This window comes from Engraulis encrasicolus, chromosome 24, assembly GCF_034702125.1.
Source record: "Engraulis encrasicolus isolate BLACKSEA-1 chromosome 24, IST_EnEncr_1.0, whole genome shotgun sequence".
Taxonomy (NCBI): domain Eukaryota; kingdom Metazoa; phylum Chordata; class Actinopteri; order Clupeiformes; family Engraulidae; genus Engraulis; species Engraulis encrasicolus.
This window is the reverse complement of record NC_085880.1, coordinates 27830266-27837168: the sequence shown is the minus strand read 5'-3', so window position 1 is coordinate 27837168 and position 6903 is coordinate 27830266. Positions and strand designations below refer to the sequence as shown.

The following is a 6903-nucleotide window of genomic DNA, read 5'->3' as shown; positions in this document are numbered from 1 at the left end:
AATTACCATAGATTTGTCTCTACCCGCCACCATCATGGCCTGAAAAATATATGTGGGGCTGAAAAGGGTCCTTTTGTGTCACAATATAAAGAGGGACATAATTACGGAGAGAAATGATGGTTGTACCTGCTGTTCAAGGAAATGATCAGGGAACGCTATTCTTTTTTTAAAGCGCGAGAGTCCATTTTGATATAATTGGTAGTGGAATTATTTATGACATTAATTGCCACATTATCGACTGCCTGTCAGGCGCCGTGGCAGTCTGTCCATCTTTCTTAGCCGAGAGAGAGCTAGCTCAGCCTAAAGCAGACTGACAAGCTAATTACAACATCCTCCCTGCCGGTGACAAATGTTACTCATCTGAAACCGTGGCGGAAATAAGACCCCCAACACCCCCCCACTCAACCCTTTGCACAATACTCCACACACACACACACGCACACACACACATACACACATACGGTACACGTGCACAAAACACATGCGCACATACACACACACACTCTCTCTCTCCCTCTCTCTCTCCTCTCTCACTCTCTCACACACACACACACGCACGCGCGCGCTCACACACACACACACATGCACACACAAAGTCAGAAAGGCAGAAACACTCAGAGTCAGTGAGACAGACAGACAGACAGACAGACGGACGGACGGACAGACAGACAGACAGACAGACAGACAGCCTGTGTCCTTAGGTGCTGGTCTGTGAAAGCTCTTAGCCATCGGACTCTCTGCCCTCCCCCTCCTCTTCCCTGGTTGGTCAGGCCTGTCAGCTTGCCGCTGTCAATCATCCATCTGGGCTGACTCCTGTCAATCAGGCTGGCAATTGAGAGCTCATGGGTGGGGACATCACATGCCATGGAGCCAGATCCCCAGTGACACTCTCACAGCTGAGTCTGATTTGGGGCCCCAATAGGGCGGAGAGAAGGGCGGTGGGGGGCGGGGGGCGGTGTGGTGTCTGAAGCTGTAGGCTCCCAACACACAGACACACCAGCACAGATGAGAGATCACACAACACACCAGCACAGATCACAGAGAGATCACACAGGAGGGACCTCTCCTCTCCCCTGTGCTCATTCCCTTTATTCCCACTATGTGTTGGTACTTATACAGTAGGCCTACTTAAGTATTATTAGTACAAGAATTATAGGATGAAGTATTACTAATTTGACATGTACTTAATTCAATCTATTGCAGATTTTACTGATTGAATTATGGGGTTAGGGTTATGACGATAAGCATTACCATCAGGCAATTATATTTTCCATAGTAGTAGTAGTAGTAGTAGTAGTAGTAGTAGTGGTACAGTAGTGTATTTCTTGTTGATTGCAAAACTGTAATGCTAATATGATTTGCATTAATAAAATAGTACTCTGAAAACAGGTCTCAGAGTTGTCCAGTAGCTAATGCAATAAATATATACCGTACATTTACTGTAGTACAGAAATGGCATCCGTACCATAAGGGTAATGGGCACAATGGGAAAAAAACATAATAAAGCATCATTACCTTCTACTGCTACTTGCACCAGCATGTGCAGCAGGGAGTGCAGCCGATCTCCAGTTTTTGTGTACAGTATGTCTGTGTGTGTTTGTGTATGTGCGTGCACAGTCAATTCTGCAGTGCTCATCCACCACAGAGTAGGACCACCACCAACCAGAAGAAGAGTGTGGAGTCAAAATGTTGAATTTATACTATAAAATATAATCTGTGTGTGTGTGTGTGTGTGTGTGTGTGTGTGTGTGTGTGTGTGTGTGTGTGTGTGTGTGTGTGTGTGTGTGTGTGTGTGTGTGTGTGTGTGTGTGTGTGTGTTGTGTGTGTGTGTGTGTGTGAGACTTGTCCGTAGCAACACCATGCCACCATGTTTGGCCCCAGCAGGACCCCCCAGCTGTGCCACACCATTCACACAGGTCACTGCCCACAGGTTGTTGTCTGAGGCTCAGCCTGCAATTATTAGACTGCATCCATGCTTCCCTGTGTCTCTCTCTATCCCCCCTCTCTCTCTCTCCCTCTTTCCCTCCCTCCCTCTCTGTCTGCCTCTTGTTCCTCCTCACACAGGCGTATGTCAGCATATGTCTTACCGGCTTGCTTGCACTTCCTCCTACCTAGCCATAATGCTGTTTATATTTGTGAAAAGCCTTGCGAGAGAGGAGAGGAGAGGAGAAGCGAAGAGCAGAAGAGAGGAGAGGAGAGGAGAGGAGAGGAGGCCGCGTGATGAGGATAGGAAGTGACACACACCAAACTCGGTGTGTCCCCTAGCCAGCGACGGCGGCTCGGGGGCTGTCAATTCGGGCTACATCAGCAGCACTGGCTCAATGGCAGCGTCTGTGACACATGTCACAAAGTTTTAAATGTCTGTTCTTTTCATCAGAATGGCTGCGGCGAAGGCAGCCAGGGGAGAGATGACATTTTGTGTGTGTGTGTGTGTGTGTGTGTGTGTGTGTGTGTGTGTGTGTGTGTGTGTGTGTGTGTGTGTGTGTGTGTGTTTATGTTTGTTTGTTGGGGGGATGTGTGTGTGTGTGTGTGTGTGTGTGTGTGTGTGTGTGTGTGTGTGTGTGTGTGTGTGTGTGTGTGTGTGTGTGTGTGTGTGTGTGTGTGTGTGTGTGTGTGTGTGTGTGTGTTTGACGTGTGTATGTGTGTGCGTGTGTGCGGAGAGATGGGAGAGAGAGAGAGAGAGAGAGAGAGAGAGAGAGAGAGAGAGAGAGAGAGAGAGAGAGAGTGTGTGTGTGTGAGAGAGAGAGAGAGAGAGAGAGGGGAGGGAGAGGGAGAGGGAGGCTGAGTGGGTGCAGTGGGGAGACTTGTTGTGGTTCCCTCTTCCTGTCTCCTCCAGCTGTCAGTCCCGGTTTCCTCTGAGCATATCACAACACGGACAAACAAACCTTGTCATTTGGAAACGCCGGCACTAGTGACCACGCTAAGGAACAGTGTGCCAGTGGGAATTTCTGGGCATATAAGCCTTATAGGACGGGGAGGGCTCCAACGTACTCATAATGCCAAAGACAAGTCAAAAGGGAGAGGGAGAAAACATAGATGCATACTGTGTACATTCACATACTCTCTCACTCTCACACAAACATAGGCCTACACAGCAACAACAGGCACATGCAATACAGTAAAAAAACAACAACAACATGGGTGTCTCAACAGATGCATACAATGTTATCTACGCTGGTATGGACACATACACATACACACAGACACATACACACACACACTGTAAAAATAGGTTCCCAACGGAAATGCAATGCATCAAATGCAATGCAAAGCGCACATTGGTACTGACAATATTTCTCCAAGATTTCTATTCTATCACTTTGGCCATAGATAGGCATCCTACAAGATTGATGACCTGAAAAAGATTGTTGCGCACACGCACACACACACACACACACACACACACACACACACACACACACACACACACACACACACACACACACACACACACACACACACACACACACACACACACACACACACACTCACACACACACACACACACACACACACACACACACACACACACACACACACACACACACACACACACACACACACACTGTCTCTGTAACACACAGCTTAGTGTATGCATATGTGTTTGTCACTAATACGTTACATCTCTGTTTTATACATAGATTATTAAGCGGGCCTGCGCCGCAAGGCTGATGATGTCACAATGCTCTCCTCCACTCTAGCAGCCAGAAGCTGCACAGGTGTGGCAGCAAGGACCCTGACCAACTGCCAGTTTTTTTCCACTCCAAATTTTGAATTTGAATTTTAGAACTCTGATGTTAGAATCCTCCACTGGACTTGATTGCATTATCAACTGCCATGATACCAGTAGAAACATTTGGCAAACCTGTTCAATGAGCTATGATTATTGTTGTTGTCAATAATGAGAATAATGCCTAGCCTAGTGCTAAGTCTGTTGAAATTCAATTATATTTTCAAGAACAAAATAAATCCAGGTAATGACCAAGGGGTCTGTAACACAAATGTACAGATGATACACTGATTACTGCTCAGTTGTATTATTACTATTTTTAATACTGTTATTATTGCTATTATTAGTAGTAGCAGTAGCAGTAGTAGTAGTAGTTTGTGCATGCCTCACACCTTAGTACTACCATCACAGGTAAAATCTGGGGAGGTCTTTTTAATATATGGGTGACTTGGATTGAGTCATACTTTGTAGACAAAGAGGAAGTTAGAAAATAGAACCTACATCTTACAAATTCTCAGCACTTTGGCTGACTTGATAGATAGGCTACTTGATATAGGCCTACTGTTATGTATTCAAGTTCAGGCTTAATTCCTGTCCATGGCCATACTTATCCAACTCTTTCAATATAGGCCTACTTTACTTTTTCTTTACCCATAAAGATATCTAACAGAAAGACAGAACTGACATTGCAAAAACTGAGAACCAACTACGTAAATAAATAATATATAATAATAAATAATATATAATAAATATATATAATAAATACTGTATATGAATTACATTCATGTAACAAAGTAGACACATGAATAAAAGCATCATTAAATCAACATAAAAATTCATAATTTATTTCTTCATCACAACTCAGCATAATAGATACAAATATCCACATCCAAAAAACTGATCAAATAACATGACATACTGTAGACATAATGGAATACAACTATCAGAAATTAATCTTCATACACTGACGAATAATACTAATGTCAACATTCATGAATAAAAATTCAGTAGTGGGTTATAACCACTATTTTGATAATAAAGATGTGTTATCTACAGCATGTGTAATATAATTTGACTTGTCTCTCACATAATAAGCACAGAGGTAGACAGACATTGTACATGTACTATATCTACAGTATAATATAGTATATATATCAAAAGGCACAACTGATTGTGTATCACTTGTTGGGTTCACTGAAGACTTACTTAAGGCAATCATACTCCAAATTCACGGAAGATTCTTAAAACTGGCATGTAAAACAAACTAAGATTGTGTTAAACAATGCATTGCCTCAAAATAACATAGTTGTACAAAGTTTGTGAGAAAGCTGAAAAAGTATATTGGCTTAACCTATGGGAAAAGATGGGTTTTCATGATTTTCATAAAAAAAGGAAAAAATGCTAAAAGTTCTCCAAATCCATCCCCCACTGCTGCTCCTCTCGATCCTCCTCCCTAACCCTGCTCTTCCTCTTCCTCATCCTCATCCTCCTCTTCCTCCACCTCCACTAGCTGAAGCGGGCAGCTAGTGGCACTATAGCTCCTCCTCTCACCTCCTCTCCTCTACTCACCTCTCCTCCGCTCCCCTCCCCCGCTCAGAGAGTTCTCCTCATTAAGTCTCTCCTCCAGGCTCTTGTGTGTTATAGGGCCACGATGCTCTTCTCTCTTCCCCCGCACCAGCTATCTATCGCTCCATCTACTACCTCTCTCTCTCTCTCTCTCTCTCTCTCTCTCTCTCTCTCTCTCTCTCTCTCTCTCTCTCTCTCCATCTCTCTCCTCGTTTTTCGCGCTGGCCTGCCAGGCTGCAGCCTCTCACCTTCGCACCGCAGCCTCTCCTCTTCCCACCAGCATGGCCGACAGCGCTGTACTGAGAACAGTGGAGCTAAACTCAACTCAGCTCAACTCTCAACTCAGTTCAGCAGAGCCACGCGCAAAACAGAAAAGCAGCCCTCGAACATCACCATTCCGCAGCTGCCTGGCGATGCGTGCCTGCCTACCAGTCTTAATCCTCACATAAATACTATACACACTGTACACTCACGCGCACATATGTAAACACACACACGCACTCACACACACGCACTCACACACCTCACTGCTACGGTCAGAGATCTATACATAGCCCACATACAACTAAGAATGAGTTGGAATTGGTACAATGAAAAACACTAGTAAAGAAATAATGCTTGTCCGTCATTAAAAACAGTGGTTAGATCCATAGTGTTATGTTTTTATCAGTCTGTCAAATATAATTACCCATGATAATAATAATAATTACTCAAATTAGTCATGAATCTCCATCTCATTAAGAGGAATGAGTTCAATCGCAAGTTAAAACCTAATGTAATCAATACATTTACATGACATACTGTATTTCATACACGTATCTCATACATCATGAGTCTTCAAAACATTGTTTGAGCAATTAAACAGTCAACAAAATCTAGTATTTCTTTACAGAAAATCCTTGATATCCTTCTAACTATCCATTCAGCCGTAACAGTTATAAGCAAAAAGTAGGGGTAAACATGTAAAATTAAAAAACATAGGGGGAGAGGAGAAATAAAGAACATTTGCACCAAAGGCCTAAACTCATTATGGGAATTGAAAAGCCAGAGACAGAGAGACAGACTCCCCACTGGCCTGACTGAGGCTCCGTGCGGAGTGATTTAACTTTAGCTTTGACTTTGAGAGTGGCCTCTGTCTCTCTGTCTCTGTCTCTGTCTCTGTCTGTGTCTCTTTGTCTTTCTCTCTCTCTCTCTCTCTCTCTCTCTCTCTCTCTCTCTCTCTCTCTCTCTCTCTCTCTCTCTCTCTCTCTCTCTCTCCCCTGTCGCCCTGGCTGTCTGGCGCATGCCCAATGAAGCCTCAGGTGTGACCCCTGACCTCTGGTGAGCAGCAGCCGGGCCAGGCAATCCATCATGGCGCTCATCCTGTCAGCGCAGGCACTTGGCCGGAGCTGTCAGTCAGTCCAGAGAGAGAGAGAGAAAGGGGAGGGGGCGGAGAGGAGAGGAGAGAAGACAGGGGAGGAGAGGAGAGAGAAGGAGAAGAGTAGGGAGGAGAGGAGCTGTGGGACGCGCAGGGGGTGGGAGGTGGTGCTGCTGGTGATGGTGATGGTGGAGGAGGAGGAGTAGAAAGAGGAGGTGAAGGGTGAAGAGATGGCTGGTCGTTGGGGCTG

At 44.8% G+C, this 6903-nt stretch overlaps 1 protein-coding gene across 1 annotated transcript in view; it reads right to left on the bottom strand.

Annotated features, from left to right (window-relative positions):
• Positions 1–6016: 6016 nt before the first annotated feature.
• Positions 6017–6903, bottom strand: part of lrmda (leucine rich melanocyte differentiation associated) — a 264754-nt gene continuing 263867 nt past the window's right edge. Inside the window, exon 7 of the mRNA XM_063191103.1 lies at positions 6017–6903. This exon is cut by the window's right edge and continues 430 nt beyond it. The gene's annotated coding sequence lies outside the window, so the exon portion shown is untranslated.